The sequence below is a fragment of the Dipodomys spectabilis genome, unplaced genomic scaffold (assembly GCF_019054845.1).
Source record: "Dipodomys spectabilis isolate Male_0828 unplaced genomic scaffold, ASM1905484v1 ptg000098l, whole genome shotgun sequence".
Lineage (NCBI taxonomy): Eukaryota > Metazoa > Chordata > Mammalia > Rodentia > Heteromyidae > Dipodomys > Dipodomys spectabilis.
In genome coordinates this window covers 17,122,008-17,139,682 of record NW_024870775.1, presented here as the reverse complement: position 1 = coordinate 17,139,682, position 17,675 = coordinate 17,122,008, and positions in this window count along the sequence as shown.

Below are 17,675 nucleotides of genomic sequence, written 5' to 3'. Positions count from 1 at the left end.
TCAAGATAGAAGAGAAGTATCTGTATGCCCATGTATATTATAGCACTATTCACAATGGACAAGCTATGGAAATAGCCCAGCTGTCCTACAACTTATGAATGGATTGTGAACATGTGGCATATATGCACAATGGAATATTACTAAGTCATAAAGGAGAATGAAGTTATGTCATTAAAGGGAAATGGATAGATCTGGAAGCCATCATATTAAGTAAAGTGGGCCAGGAACAGGACAAAGTTTACATGTTTTTGAAATCTCATAAGTAGATGCCCAACTTAAACTATAAACACACATATAAGCACATAGAAGATCATGTACGTATATATGTGTATATAGATGTGATCAATCTTACTAAAGTACAGTATATGCATGTGTGAGATACTATGGTAAAACCCTTTTGAACAATTAATATGAACTTTAACGAAAAAGGGTATTAGGGAATTGAAACATGTCTTGTTTAGAGTGTAGGTTCTAGTGGGAAGGAGGCCCGCAATAGAGGGAGGAGGAAGGGTGAATATAGTCAAAATATTTTATATGTGCCAGACACTGGTGGCTCATGTTTGTAATCCTAGCTACTCAGGAAGCTGAGACCTAAAGATCAAGGCCAATCCAGGAAAAAAAAATTCATGGAAGTCCATCTCCAAGTTGACTAGCAAAAAGCTTGGCTGGAAGAGTGAATGGTTCAAGTCACAGAATGCCAGCTGTGAGCAGGAAAGCCGAGTGTGAGGCTCTGAGTTTAAGCCTCTGTGCCAGCATGAGCACACACACATACATGGGTATGTACACGGGTAAAAATGGAACAAGGAAACTTGAGGGAACTGGTTTGAGAAGGGGAAGGGAGAAAAGGGAGGTCATAATCAAGATGCATTGTATACATACATGAACATATCAACTGTACAACTAACTGATGCTTAGAAAGACTTCATTCTAGGGTTATATCAGAGGGCAGTAGACATTGGAGTAAGGGGACCCAGAGGACCTGATGAAGGTCCTGCACACACGGGGCGTGGAGGGACAGAACATGCCTGGCCAGAAACTGGTATTCATGGAATACCCATGTGTGCTCCACGAAAACAACCTTTCCTGTTTCTCCCACTGCTCCCTTCAAAGGTCATCAGGGCTAGTCAGGTCTCCAGAGGTGAGAAATCACCTCTGGGCATTTCCTGTCTGGCCTCAAAATCCCACCCCTTCCCTAGTGGGCCATCCTCTTACATTTGGAGATTGCACTTCATGACAATTCCACCATACCCTTATGGAAGGAAAACATGGACCAAGAGAAGCTACCTCTCTTAGGGCGTTTACCTTAAAGAACATAGGGGTGGGGATCTTGCACAGCCACCATAATCCTCTCTTGAACGAGTACTATGGGCTATACATCCTCAAAACTCACATTCCTGTCCAAAGCAGGGCTCAGGGACAGTCCTGGTGAGGTAGGGTCTGATTCACCCCTTACTGATGAGGAAACCCAAGGTCAGCTGAAAATAATTGATCAAAGATGAGTTGAGTGGGACAGAGCTCAAAGCAAACCTTCTGTTTCCAAATCCACCATTTCTCCCCACTCTGGCTGGGTGATGCTTCCTTCCACACCAAAAGACCAGAGGAACTGTTTAGGTAGATTAAGATCCCATCCTGAACTCTGCTATGAAGCTCAGAACAAGTCCTAGTATCCAGGGTCCAGGGCCAGCCTAGCCCCACAATGATGCCTAATGAAGACTTAAGACTATAAGAAGCTCTTGCAATGAAGGTTGATTATGACTAGTAACTCATTCCTAGAGTGACTCCACTCAGAAACAAATTTCACCCCTCCTCACCGACAAAATGCTAAGCTTCGCATTGTAAAGAGAATGCGTATGTCCCCTTCAGTTGAAGAACTGAGACTATGAAAAATGGTGACTCATTCCTCCTTCTCCCTCCTTTGAAAATTAAAAGAGCCTTTGATTTTCTTTGGAAGTAAATAGTCCCAGTCTGAGAGGATGGTTTATTCAGAAAGGCAAAAATTTATTATCACCTGCCACAGTGAGTAATGTCACCATTCAGCTGCCACGATTGCCAGGACACTGAGTTTCCTGTCTATCCCTCCCTCCCTCCCTCTGTCCTTCCTTCCCTTCCTTTTTTTCTCCTGCCCACTTCCTCTAAAATTTGTGGGAAAATGTGCATTTTAAATAAGGGTATTGAACCGTCATAGATTTTCATACCTATGGTGGTTCATTGAACCAAGTTTCCTGGATATCAAGAAGAAGTAAATGTACTTGTGAATTTCCTATTCATTAATTAATTTATTTAGTCAGTCGTGTGGCTTGAACTCTGGGCCTGGGTGCTGTCCCTCAACTCTTCAGCTCAAGATCTGTGCTTTACTTGAGCCACAGCGCCATTTCCGGTTTTCTGGTGGTTAATTGGAGATGAGAGTCTCACGAACTTTCCTGCTCAAGCTGGCTTTGAACTGTGATCCTCAGATCTCAGTCTCCTGAGTATCTAAGATTATAGGCATGAGCCACCAACACCCAGCAAATTTTCCACTTTTTATTAGTGATTTATAGACATATCTTGCTATCAGAAAAGATATAATATTGTATGATTTCAAGTTTTAGAAATGTATTAGGTTTGTTTTGTGAGCCAAGGTATTCTCTATCCTGGAGAACGTGTCATATATTGGCTATTGTTGGATGGAGTGATCTGTGTATGTCTCTTAGGTCTAATTTGTTTATAATGTTGCTCAAATCCTCCATTTGTATATTGATCTTCTTTCTGTTTTCCCTATGATTGAGCTTCATCTATTGAGGTCTGCAACCATTATTATATAACTGTTTCTTCTCTTGCTTCTGTCAATATTTATTTTATATATTCAGGACTTGGCTTTTGGTGCATATTTGTTTACATATTATGTTTTTGATGAATTGACCCTTTATCAATTTATAGTGTCCCTCTTTGTCTTTCATAACAGCTTCTGACTTAAAGTCTTCTGTGATATTGAGAGTGCTAATCTGGTTCTTCTCCTCTTCATCCTTTCTTCTCCCTCTCTCTCTCCCCCTCTTCCTCTTCCTCCTCTTCCTCTTCTTCCTTTACCTCCTCCTCCTCTTCCTCTTCCTCCTCCTTCTTCTGTACAGGGGATGAGAATTTTTTATTATTTGTATACACTTTTCATCTTATGACTTTTGATCTATTTGTGTTTTTAGCTCCAAAGTGAGTCTCTTATAGATAGTATACTATTGGATCAGTTTTTTCTTTCTTTTTCTTTTTGTTTTAGTCAATTGTGGGGCTTGAACTCGGGGCCTGGGTGCTGTCTCTGAGCTTTTTTGCTCAAAACTAGTGCTCTACTAGTTTGAGCCACAGTGCCACTTCTAGTTTTCTGGTAGTTAATTGGAAATAAGAGTCTCATGGACTTTCTTGCCCGGGTTGGCTTTGATCTTCAATCAGACTTGAGCCACCAGTGCCCAGCTTTTGGATCAATTTTTATTCAGCTGCCTTTTGATTAAAAAGTTTAATCCATTCACATTTAATTGTTGATGAGGAAGGACTTATATACATTTTGTATGTCTTATAGATATTTTTTTGTCTCTCATGTGCTCATTATCTTCATTTGTGCCTAAGTGATGTTTTTGTGGTAAAATATGTTGATTCTTTTTACATTTTTTGTGTATAAGCTTGAGGTTGTACCAGTCCTGGGGCTTGCGCTCTGAACTTGAGCACTGTTCTTGAGTTCTTATGTTCTACCAACTTGAGCCACAGCTCCACTTCTGACTTTTTGTGGTTAATTGGAGATAAGAGTCTCATAGACTTCTCTGTCTGGGATGGCTTCAAACTGTGATCTTCAGATCCCAGCCTCTAGAGTGGCTAGGTTTACAGGTGTGAGCCACTGTCTTGAGATATTTTCTTTGTGGATACTTTGGGCCTAGGGACAGGGTGGCTAGGACTGTTGACTGGAGTGTCTATATATGACTCTCTTTATGGATTACGTTTCCTTACAGCATGGTAGCCCCAATACAAGGGGACAACAGCAAAGACTCCAATAAGAGATTCCAGTGAGCAAAGTAGAAACTACACAATTGTTTGGGATCTTGTCACACAGTGTCAATTCCTCTTCTCTTTGGTCAAAGTAATCATAGCCCAACTTGGCTCCAAGAGGGTTCTCAATGGGGCAGTGCTAGATAGTTTGCAGGAATATTTAGAAACTTCCATACTTGTTCCATTTGAGCAGTGCCAGGAAGGTCTGCAGAGTTGACCAGGCAGTCTCTCGGGTCAAGTGGTCTGGTCAGAGCTGAATAGCCAGAAACACAGACAACTGCAGGAGGAAGAGTGATCACGCAGGGGAGTTACCAATGTCTTTAAACAGTATGCCATGGAGTTGGGGGGGGGGGGGCTTCTCTCCAAAGCGAGGGCTGCATGTCCTTCTTTTTTAAACGGGAAGAAACTGCAGCTTTTTTAGGTATAGAAATAACCTGTGAACCGGTAAGGACCACATTGCTCCTCTGCATCTAACTGGATGTCAAGCCAGGAACTTTTGGGACAGACAGATGCCAAGCTCTATGACCAATACAGATAATGACGAATAGACAAAGGAGAACAATGAGTAGAAGAACTATTTTCTCCCCTTAACTGTACCTGAACCAGGACACAGACAGAGCAGTTACATGTATGGAAACCAGAGAGGAACAGCAAGTTACGGAAGCTCCCACAGCAAGCTCTTCACTGAGCCTTTCCACAGTGTTTCCTCCATCCTGGGTGGCCTCCTCTTCAGTGCCCATATGTACTCTTCAGCCCAGAGGCAACAACGGGTGTGGATACTTCTGGTGCTGTCTTGACTAGAGGCCAAACCATCTGATTTTCAGTCAGACAGTGGCTTGGGCCAAGGGCAGCCAAAGAAGGAGTGAGCCTGGCCATGTTTTGTTCTATTGGGTATCAGCCCTCATCTGTATCATAGTCCCTCCCCTGAATAGCTATGGCCTACTGGGCTCTCTCTTCTCCTGCAATAGGAGATCTCAGATGGAGGGGGGAATCCTGTAGGTCAGGGATTTGAAGGCTCTGCTACAGCTGTGGGAAGTGGAGGTACCCCTGACTGGGTGTAGAGTACTGGCTCTTCCTGGTTCTCAAAGGCAGCCCAGTTTTTCCCTGCCTTTCTAACAGGCATGGAGTTCACTTACTGCCCTGTGTTCATCTGATAATGTGACACATGTGTGCAATCTCAGGTAACTTCAGGTGCGCCAGTATCTTCCATTCCTACATGGCTTTTTATCTCTGAGAGTACAGGGCTAAGGCATTATCAGATATGGTTACAGCTACTAAGTCTTGAGGCATCCTGGGGGCCAGACCTGCAGAAAGGTAGAAGGTTGATGGGTAGTCCTCTGAGGACATGCTCAGTACTCAACCCCAGCTTAGAACAGCTTGTTGGGACTGCCTGCAGGACCTAGGACCCTAATGTACTTACTTAGTGAATGGAGCATGGCAGAATGGTGGCTCAGCTGTTCACTCTCCATCTTGCCATCCCCTGCCTCTCCTTGCATCTCACACCTTTCCTTTTCCCCTGGTCCACTTGATTAGTATTGGTTAGTATGTAATTGTACTCCCCTGGCTGCATAGCACACTGGAGGAGAGGGGAGGACTGAAGGCTGAATTAGAGCTTGGCAAAGTAGATAAACACACACCATACAACTATATTCTGTTTATAAAACCCTCACTTCAATGTCAGTGACATAAATAGGTTCAAAGCAAATGATTGGGAAAGATAACATTAAATTGTGTGTGTGTGTGTGTGTGTGTGTGTGTGTGTTGGACCTGAGGCTTGAATTCAGGGCCTGTGCACTGTCCCTGAGCCTTTTTGCTCAAGACTAGTACTCTACCACTTGAGCCACAGCTTTACTTCTACCTTTTTTCCTTAGGTTTACTGGAGATAAGAGTCTCAAAACTTTCTTGCCTGAGTGGTTTTGAACCATGATCCTCAGATCTCAGCCTCCTGATTAGCTAGGATTACAGGTATGTGCCATTGGCATCTGGCTGAAAATATTAATTTTTAAAAGTAGAAATGTCTATAAATAAATATCAGATAAAGTAGATTTCAGAATAAAGAAAATCACTAGAGACAAAGATATTATGACGAGAAAAAGATCAACTCACCAAGAAGATGTGATCTAACTAAACAACAGAGCCTCCAAAGTTCATAAGAAATAAAGAAATTCAAAATTATAGCTGGAGACCTTAACACTCCCTGTCTTAGTGGAAAATCAGCAATGATATACAAGAACTGAATACATTCAACCAACAGAATCTCATTAACATCTAAGACCACTCTGGCCAAGCATCTGCAGAATGCACAATCTTTTCAAGTGCCCATGGAACACTCACTAAAAGTAGACCTATCTAATTTTTTTTTTTTTTGGGTCCGGTCGTGGGGCCTGAACTCTGGGCCTGGGTGCTGTCCCTCAGCTCTTCAGCTCAAGGCTAGTGCTCTACCACTTGAGCCACAGCACCACTTCTGGCTTTTTTTTTTTCTTTTTGCTTATGTGGTGCTGAGGAACTGAACCCAGGGCCTCAGGCATGCAAGGCAAGCACTCTACCACTGAGCCACCTTCCCAGCCCCAAGTAGACCTATCTTAGGCCATAAAACCACTCTTAATCTTGGGACAGTCCTATACGATTATAATGGAGCTGAAAACATTCTATTAATATTGAAAAACTGTAATATTTGGAGTAGGTCTTTTTGTCTGTAGAGTCTCAAGAATAAGTCCAAAGATACAGTGAGAAAAGTAAAAGGACAAAGATTCATTGAAGAAAAAGATAAGGACAGCTCTTACCAGACAGGAGGGGTCTCAAGGGAGGTCACTACCTGGCATATGTTTGTGCAGCTGTTAATAAGATGTTCCTAGGAGAGAGTTACTCTCAGGCTCATTGGACAACCTACAGGCCATATCAGTCCCCAGACTCAATCGGAGTCTGCACAAACCCAAGCTGCACAAACTCTCCATATATCCTTTAGCCCCTCTGACTGGGTGTCCATTCCAGCACACACTTCTGGGGTCTAACCAGCCTGTTGTTCATGTGCAAATCTTCCAGGTGCAATGGGTGGTGATGTGTTGCCCAGGAGCTTGCGTGCTCCTCCACTCAAGGCCATAGTGATGTATTGTCTAAAGGCCTGCATATGGAACTGCTTAAGTCCACAGTGAAGGCTGTAGAACCTCTATGAGAGGAAGCCTTTGACCTAATTGCCCAGCCAAGCTCTTCTGTTCTCGCTATTGGCTAATGTCATTGTAGCTGTCAAAATACTATAGTGCGATAGTGACTTGTTATCTGTGGTGATGCTGGTGTGAACAAGCCTACAGTACTGACAATTATCCAAAAACATAACAATACAATTTAGTAAGTATGCTGTTGGTTTATGTGTTTACTATACTTTGGTTGTTATTTTGAGTGTGCTTCTATTTATAAACACACTGTAAGATAGTGTACTGTGATACACTGGCAGCAGCCTCGTGTTTCCTAGGTTGAGTGATTGCATCAAGTCATTTCACATGACTGATCTTTACTACCTAGGCCTCTTTAAATAAACTCTATGATGCCCACACAGTAATAAAGTAACCTAATAATGCACCTCATAGACCATATCCTACAACAGGAAAATCTCCACTTAGAAATTAAACTACACACTTGAAAACAATCTATGGATCAAAAGGAAAGTCTCAAATGAAAAAGAATTAAAATATACATGATTCAAATGTGCTGAAAGGGAAATTTATAGTATTAAATACTTTCATTACAAAGGAAGAAAAGTCTCAATAACCTAATTCCATCTCGAGGAAATAATAAAGATAAGAGTAAAACTTAATGAAATTGAAAATATAAAAAGTAAAACAAGCCTGGTGCCAGTGGCTCATGCCTGTAATCCTAGCTGCTCAGGAGGCTGAGATCTGAGGATCACAGTTCAAAGCCAGCCCAGAAAGGAAAATCTATGAGATTCTTATCTCCAATTAACCACCAGAAAACTGGAAGTGGCATTATGGTTTACAGTGGTAGAACACCAATCTTGAGTGAAAGAGCTCAAAGATAGCACTCAAGCCCTGAGTTTAAGTTCTACAACTGACCAAAAAATAAAACAAAAATAAGCTCAAGGAAAGAAATCAGTTAAACTAAATAAGCCTATATCAAGAATTACAAAAGTAGAGATGAAAGAGATCTATATTGCCAGGTGCTGGTAGCTTTCACTAGTAATACTAGCTACTCAGGAGGCTGAGATCTGAGGATTGTGATTTGAAGCTAGCCTAGGCAGAAAAGTCTAAGCCTCTTATCTCCAATTTACCACAAAAAAAAGCTGGAACTGGAGCTGTGGCTCCAGTGGAAGAGTGCCAGCCTGAAGTGAAACAGCTCAGGTATAGTGCCCAGGCCCTGAGTTTAAGTCCCAGGACCAACCTCCCCCCACCAAAGATCATTATCAAGAATGGAGACAGGGGATATCACTACAGGTCCAACATTAAGAGGCTAATAAAGGAATGTTATTAAAAACGTTATACTCAAAAGTCCAACAATTTAGAAGTAGGTGAATTCCTTGAATAGTACACACTATGAAAACTCAAATTTAAATAAAAAATATCAACAGTCTTATTGCCACTAAAGAAATCTCTTAAAACAGAAATCTCCATGTCTGGATGGCTTCCCTGGATAATTCTCCCAAATATTTAAAAGAACAATACAAATTCTATAGAACTCTTGTCATCTCTTCCAGGAACACTTTCCAAGTCATTTTATGAAACTTTCCATACCAAATGGCTCAACTAACTGGTACACATAGTATACCATGGAATAATACCGAGCTATAGAAGGAAATGAGCTACCCAAATGAATCTCTAGGGCACTGTTCTGACCAAAATATTCAGCCCCAACGTTTACAGATTGTGTGGTTACAAACATATATGCTATTGAAATGGTAAAATTACAGAATGGGAGGCAGACTAAGGGTGGAGGTGGGGGTGAACGTAGGTACAAAAGAGCAGTAGACTGGGCATTGGTGGTCACATTCATAATCTTATCTGTTCAGGAGACTGAGATCTGAAGATTGTGGTTCAAAGCCAGGCAAGAAAGTCTATGAGAATCTTATCTCTAATTAGTCAGAAAAAAGCCAGAAATGGAGTTGTGATTTAGGGGGTAGCATGCTAGCCATCAGCGATAAGGAACAGTACCTAGGACTTGAGTTGAAACCTCAGTACTGGTACAAAAAAAAAGAGGAAAGATGCTTGTGATGATGGAATTGTACTCTCTCTGGACTATGGTAGTAGATTTATGAGCCTACACACATAGTAAAATTGTATAGTACTAAACACTCACCACCCATACTCAGGCACACATACAAATGAGTAAAAGTACAATAGGAAATCTGAGGAAGCTTGGTAGATTATTCTACACCAATGCCTTGGTTGTAATGCAGGACTGTAGATTACTATCAGGGAAGCTGAACAGAGGGTGCATACAATCTGTATTATGGGTCTTCATTGTTTTTGTTGTAGCCAGTACTGGAGTTTGAACTCAGAGCCTCACTGTTGATTGATTGTTTGTTTTGCTCAAGGCTGATGATCTACCAATGGAGCCACAGCTCTACTTCCAGATTTTTGATGGTTAATTGGAGGTAAGAGTCTCACAGACTTTTCTGAGCAGGCTGGCTTTGAACCTCAACCATCAGATCTCAGCCTCCTGAGTAGCTAGGATTACAGATGTGAGCCTGGCTGTGTTATAGTTCCTACAACTGCATGTAAGACTACAATAATTTCAATAATTTTTTTGTCGGTTATGGGGCTTGATCTCTAGGCCTGGGCACTGCTCTTCAGCTCAAGGTGTGCGCTCTATCACTTGAGCCACAGCACCACTTCCGGTTTTCTGAGTAGTTTATTGGAGATAAGAGTCTCATGGAGTTTCCTGCCCTAGCTGGCTTTGAACCATGATCCTCAGATATCAGCCTCCTAAGTAGCTAGGATTATAGGCATGAGCTACCGACACCCGGCTCAATAAAATATTTAATTGACAGTTAATAATAACAACACAGGGCTGGGAAGGTGGCTCAGTGGGAGAGCGCTTGCCTTGCATGCAGGAGGCCGTGGGTTCAATTCCTCAGCACCACATAAGCAGGAAAAAAAAAAGCCGGAAGTGGCGCTGTGGGTCAAGTGGTAGAGCGCTAGCCTTGAGGTGAAGAGCTGAGGGACAGTGCCCAGGCCCAGAGTTCAGGCCTGCGACTGGACCCAAAATAATAATAATAACAACACGGCTGTAGAATTTTGTCAAAAAGACCAAAGGCACAAGTGATAGGTTATCAAAATAGGTGAAAACAATGTACATTCAGATGTATAGAAAACTAATAAAAATTTACATAATAAATAACTTTTCTCCTGTATAAAGATCTCTTCTTGATGCAGAATGATCACCAATGTGGTGGTGACTTGCCTTAGGATAATTTCTATCAGATATCTATCTCAGAGCTGAAGCTCTAATTATTCAGTAGTATGTCATCATTTCATTCCACTCTGTTGGCACGTTTTTCTCTTCACCATTTGCTTTGATGATACAGTTTCTAGCATGGCTCCTTCTGATCTTTCATCAAAATTTGGAGCTTTCTAGTCATTTTATTGCACACATGACTGATAAATGTCAATGTGCCAAATGTATACTATGGTATGATTACCAGTGGTTGAAGCCTGATGGATAGAGATGTTGTTATTCCAAGTGGTCCCAGAGAAACTAAATCTTATGGGTGAGTTCTAGGTTTTCTGGAATTAGGTATCCAGTTTTACTAAACTTAAAGATATGAACAGCCCTGTTCTCCATGGCCAAGAGGATAATGCCAATCCATATCAAGATGTGGCAAACTATTCAGGTTACTTGTTGGATATTTATAATCAAATACATATAGATAAACCCTATCCAGGTAAACAAACATTGCAATCTTAGAACATTCTAGTTAAAATAAAGAGCACAATGATGTTGGACGGTTGCCCTAAACTGTGCTGAAGGACGTAGAAGAAAGAGAACAGTACGCTCAGGCTTAAGATACTCACCTCAAGCTCTTCATTCGTGATCAGCTGGCTTCTACATCTTCCCTGAAATCCTTCTCTAGGATGAGATTTCTGAAAACGAGGCTCAGGTTCATATTCTGAGAGTAGTAAATTCTGTAAGTTAAATTCCCAACCTTGTACAGTCTTTGCTCTTAAAGTTAGAAAAGAACTGATTACATTGATTAGAAAGGACTGAGGTCCTGAAAATTAGAACAGGGACATGTGGAAATAGCCCAGGAAGCTAGAGACAACAAATCTCTACTGCTGAGTTTTCTTTGCTAGAAGAAGTCTTTTTATCCCTGCCTGTGAGGGTTATTCCTCTTTGATATGCAGAATCTGGACTTTCCTCCCCTGGCTGTATGTAGGTAGTTGTTCACAAGCTGATTCTCCTCAGGACTCACCTTCACCATGCACCTTTTTGCCTCTATGCCTACAGCTAGACTTAAATCCCAGCAGATCACAAAAGATGAAACACCAAGTATGCTCCATGAGGAAATATTCAGCACTCCAAAAAACACCATTCTTTTTCATTGCAATTTAAACAGATGGAAATCTGCAATAAACAAAAGGATATTAAAGATGTGAAATAATGGTGCAAGGGACATAATGTTAGATCTGGAAGAACTGAGGAATGTGGATATACTAAGCAGATATCCTAGATCTAATATTGTTAATTATGGGGATAAAAGTGCTCTAACAGAGTACAAACCAAACATACCAATGGCTGACAGAAATATGAACCAGAAGAGCCACAGGAATAAGGCTGAGATGCCAGAACTTCTTGGCAAACTGTGCAGGAATGTATTTAAAGACTTAGGGAGGTTGCATGTTAGAATAGAGTTAGAAAAGATTTGCCATTTAAGATGCCAGGAGGTTGGGTTAGAGATGTTGTTCAAGTGGTAGAGCACCAGCCATGAGCAGAGTGAGAATGTGAGTCCCTGAGTTCAAGCCCCAGTACCAATATACACATAAAAAAGATGCCAGGAGGTTCCAGTGGATGTACCTACTTCCAATGGGGAGCAACGTGTGAAGGGAACCCTGGCTTCCTTGAAGAGTTCAGTGATCGTAGAAATTACAATAGGGGAAGTAGAGCTGTGGCTCCAAGTGGTAGAGCACTTGCCTTGAGCAAAAGAGCTAGGGATAGTGTCCAAGCACTGAGTTGAAGCCCTACAATGTACAGAAAAAAGACAAAAAGAAACCAATAACCATAAAACAAAACAACAACAACAAAAAGAGCAAGCTTCTTGGAAGTGGTACTGTGGCTCAAAGTGGTAGAAGGCTAGACTTGAATGAAAAAGCCTAGGGACAGTTCCTAGGCCTTGAGTTCAAGCCCAATGACCACTACCACCACCACCAACAAAAAGAATCCCCTTTTAGCTGAGCACTGGTAGCTCATGACTGTAATCCTATCTACTCAGAGATCTGAGGATTGTGGTTCAAAGCCAGACTGGGAAGGAAAGTCAATGAGACTCTTTTTTTTTTTGGTCTGGTCATGGGGCCTGAACTCTGGGCCTGGGTGCTGTCCCTCAGCTCTTTAGCTCAAAGCTAGCACTCTACCACTTGAGCCACAGTGCCACTTCTGGCTTTTTTCTTTTTGCTTATGTGGTGCTGAGGAATCAAACCCAGGGCTTCAGGCATGCAAAGCAAGCACTCTACCACTGAGCCACCTTCCCAGCCCCTTTGAGACTCTTATCTCCAATTAACCACCAGAAAACTGGAAGTCGCACTGTGGCTTAAAGTGCTAGAGCACTAGCCTTGAGTAAAAGAGCTCAGGGATAGCACCCAGGCCCTGAGTTCAAGCCCCATGACCAACAACAATAAAACAAAACAAAAACAAATTGCAGTGAGAACAGCTGGCACTAAATTGAGAAACTGAAATGCAGTGGGGTAATTGGATGTCACAGTGACAGAGACCAAGTGGTAGCATTTATTCACCAAGACAAGTGGACACACTGCTGTGGGCAGTGGATTCAAAGAAACAATCAGAATAGTCTGGTAGGCAAAGATCTTCATCATTGGCTAGTTGGCCATGGCATTTTTAGAAGGTATTTAATGGTGATCACAGGAATGAAATGCATGAAAATTTAGTCTACTAAATTCCTGCTAGGTCTGTATCAGCAGAAAATTTTAGGTCCAGCTAGCAGAAGTCTAAAGTGAATCAGAAAACCAGAAAGCACATTTCAATTTCCAGACTGGAGCTGGTTATGAGTCCAGAAGTCCTTGAAGGAAGGAGAGACCAGATCTCCCTAAGGAATAGCCCACCAAAATTTTATACTGTCAGTGTGCTCACAAGCCTTTCCAATCTCTATAGGATGCATTGAAGAAAATGTACCTAATGCCACTGAGAAAATGAAAAAGCAAAGAATCAGACTGAATACTGGCTATGGTTTCAGAAGACTCAAAATACCATTTTCAGTAATATAGCACTGGTAGCTCATGCCTATAAATCATAGCTACTCAAAAAGAGGCTGAGATCTGAGGATCACAGCTCAAACCCAGCCTGGAAAGGAAAGTCCACAAGAATCTTACCTCAAAATAACAACAATAACAACAAAGAGCCAGAAGTGGAGCTGTGGTTTAAGTGGTAGAGTACTAGCCTTGAGCAAAAAGCTAGGGACAGTGCCCAAACCCTGAGTTCTAGCTCCAAAACAAAACAAACTATCAGTTGGAATAATCAGAGTAGAAGCTTGTGGTGGTTGGAGGTTTGTCAGTAAGACAGTCTTGTCTTAGGTCACTGTCTTATATCCTGTGGCTAATTCTCCAGTTCTAGAATATAGAGTAGAACAGACATACTCAGCAACTGGCAGAGTCCCACATTTGTCCTCTGATTCATGCATGGAGAGCTATCATGATGGGAAAGGCCAATTGGGAGCTGGTAGGATTGCTTCTCCCTATGAAATAGTAAGCAAGGTGTAATTGAGAGATTGAGAAGATCAGTAAATGATACCTATATCTTGAAAGATGAAGCTGATGATTACAGGTATGATTCCTGTCATAGCCCCATTCAACTCTCCTGTTTGGTCTATGAGGAGGATAGATGAATTCTGGAGAAAGATGTCGCTCATCATAAGCTGAACCAAATGGTTATTCCAGATGTGAGTTTATTGCTTGAGCAAATGAACCCATCCCCTGTTCCTGGAATGCAGTTATTGATGTGGCAAGTATCTTTATTTTACTTTGTTTGTGGGGGAGGGTGATGCCGGTGATGAACCCTTACACATGTGAGACAAATATTCTCCTACTGAGCTATATCCCCAGCTCCAGCAACACCTTAACCAACATCCTACCCCTGAGGACCACTAGAAATAGTTTCCTTTCAAGCCTTTGATGTCTACTTCAGGGGAAATTAGCTCTCCAGTCCCATATCACAATTGGATTCATAGGCCCTGCTTCTTGTTCCTTTCACAAGACATGACACTTGTGGTCCATTATGTTGATGATCTTGTAGTCATAGTATGACTCCTGCTACAGTAGTGATGACACTGAGCATACGTGGCAAGAGTTTTATGTGGCAGGGTGTGGACAATAAATTGGACATACATCCAGAGGCCTAATCCCTCAGTGAGGGATATATTTAGTGTGGGGTATATTTAGTTATTTAGTCCAAGATAAAGAATAAATTATTGCATCTGAACCCAAGAAAGAGATACACTGACTAGTAGGCCTTTGGACTTGGGAGGTAAGGTGTTCTTCTTCTGGCCCATTTCCTGACTGTCCCAAAACTGCTAGGTTTAAGTGGGGCCCAGCGTAAGAGAAAGCTCTGCATCAGGTGCAGGTTGCACTGCCACATGTGTCACCTGGTCCGGCAGATCCGCTGGTGGCATAAGTACCAGGGGCATGGAGGGATGCTGCTGGAGCCTTTGTCAGACCCTCAGAGGTGAATATCAGCTCAGGTTATTAGGATTTTGGAGCAAGGCCTTCATATCATCTGCAGGTAACCACTAACCTTTTGTGAGATACTGTTGGTATGCTACAGGCCCTTACCAGAGACCAAAGGATTGACCATGGGCCACCAAATTACTGTGCAATCTGAACTACCCACCATAAACTGGGTGTCCAGACCCACTAAATTGGGTAGCTACAGCAGCATTCCATTTGGTACCAATCATATCCTCCAGAGCCATGATCCCTAACATTGAAATACTGAAAGATCAAAATGTCTAAGACCTAAAAATCCTCCAAATTATAATTCCAAAGGACTATAATCCCAAGCAATATTTAAATCTTGAAAAAAGAACCACTCAAACTTTAACCCCCAAGAGAGGTTGGGAAGGGGCTGTATAAGAGGGCAAAAAGCCAAATGCTGAAGAAGGGACTGGCCATGTGACTTGGCACTGATGAAAACTTCAGTTTAAAAATACACCATCTGTCTGCATTGGCATTCCTTCACGCTGATGAAATTCTAGGAGCTTGTAGTGAACTAGAGCCCAATTTGCAGGAAGAAGCCAGTGAAGATACCAACGGATTAAAAAACTATGTACACAGTAGGCTAAGAAGACATGTAGGCAACTATGATCTCAATATGATGATATACAGAGTGGATTTCTGTGGACCAAATGACACAGACACATGACAAAGAAGATTTTTTTTTTTTGGGTCCGGTCGTGGGGCTTGAATTCTGGGCCTGGGCGCTGTCCCTCAGCTCTTCAGCTCAAGGCTAGCACTCTACCACTTGAGCCACAGCACCACTTCTGGCTTTTTTCTTTTTGCTTATGTGGTGCTGAGGAATCGAACCCAGGGCCTTATGCATGCAAGGCAAGCGCTCTACCACTGAGCCATCTTCCCAGCCCAAAGAAGATTTTTTTAAAGCAGTAGTGAGAGTTGAATTCAATGTCTTAAACTTGCCAGATAAGTGCTCTACCACTTGAGCCTCACCTCTAACCTTTTTTGCTTTCATCTTTTTCTTTTTGTTGGTCATGGTACTTGAACTCAGGGCTTAGGCACTGCCCCTAAACTCTTTTGCTCAAGGCTAGTGCTCTACCACTTTGTGCCAGCACCACTTTCAGGTTAATTGAAGATAAGAGTCTCACAGACTTTCCTGCCCAGGTTGGCTTTGAATCATGATCCTCAGATCTCAGCCTCCTGAGTATCTAGCAGTTCCGGTATTAGTCAGCAGCGTTCAATATTTTTATCATTTTCTGGACAGGATTTCACACTTGTGCTCATGCTGGCCTGAACTGTGATCCTTCCATTTACATTGCCTGCAAGCCTTGAATGACAGGCATACACCACTACTCTGAGCCTTTCTTGGTTGAAATGGAATCTTGAAAACTTTTTTCCTAGGCTGGTTTCAAACCTAGAACCACCTAATCTCTGCCTCTCAAACAGTTAGGATTACAGGTTTGAGTCATCTTGCCCTATACAACAAGAGAAAATTTAACAAGGAATATTTGCGTTGGTATACACTGGATCCTAGAAGAACACAGAAATGAGCAGTGTCGGGGAGAAAATAAATGTGAATGTATTCTCTGCAGATAACCATATCCTTAAAAAAGTAACTAATCATCACAATGAAGAACTTCAAAATACAGCTAATAATAGTGAAGTTTGGCCAGCTCCAATGCATGACTTCTGTGCAAGGGCCAGTGGGCCAACCCTGACCCAGAAAGCAGAATGAGGTGGGGACAGATGGCCCATTAATCTAGAGAAGTCTGGGGCTTTCTCCAGAGTGGGAAAGAAGCAGTAATCAGTGGCTTCATGGTCTAGAGGGGACGCAGCTCACCTATTACATACTACATACAGAATCATGTCCCTCCCACATCCACAAAGGGCTGCACATGGCTACATGTGTGAGGCTCCCAGGGCTGTTCTAACAAAGCACCACAAATTGAATGGCGTGTGGTAAGTAACAGCAATTTATTCACTCTCAGTTTCCAGGGTCAGGGCTCTTCAATTGAGGCATCTGTTTGAGGCTGGTTCCTTTGGCGGCTCAGAGGGAAATTCTATGACAAGCTTTCATTCCAGCTACTGGTGCAACTGGCACACCTTGCTGTATTAGTCAGCTTTCCATTGCTGTGGCAAAGTACCTGAGCCAATCAATTTACAAGGGGGAAAGGTTTAGTTTGGCTCATTGTTTCAGAAGCCTGTTGCTTCAGAGCTGTGGTGACATTAGATCCTGTTGGGAAGGTGAGGCAGAAGAGGCCTGTTCAACCCATGAAGCAAAAGGGGAGGAAAGGGCTGAAGTTCTAACAACCCTTGAAGGATATGTCCCCAGTGACCTAACTTGTTCCCATTAGGCCCCACCCTCTCAGGCCTCTACGTCTTCCAAGTACTTTGGCCTTGTGATCAAGTCTTTAATTCATAGGAACATTTAGGATACAGGCTATATGTATTATCAATTTTTGTCACTGTGACAGACATTTGAGATAAATAATTTAAAAGGAAGAAAGATTTGCTTATTTTATTTTTGTGATAGTTCTGGGGCTTGAAGTCAGGACCTGGGCATGGGTCCTGAGATTATTTTTTTGTCAGTTGTGGGGCCTAACTCTGTGCCTGGGTGCTGTCCCTCAGCTCTTATGCTCAAGGCTAGTGCTCTACCACTTGAGCCACAGTGCCACTTCAACTTTTTCTGCTTATGTGGTGCTCAGGAATGGAACCCAGGGCCTCATGCATACGAGGTATGCACTCTACCATTGAGCCACCTTCCCAGCCCCC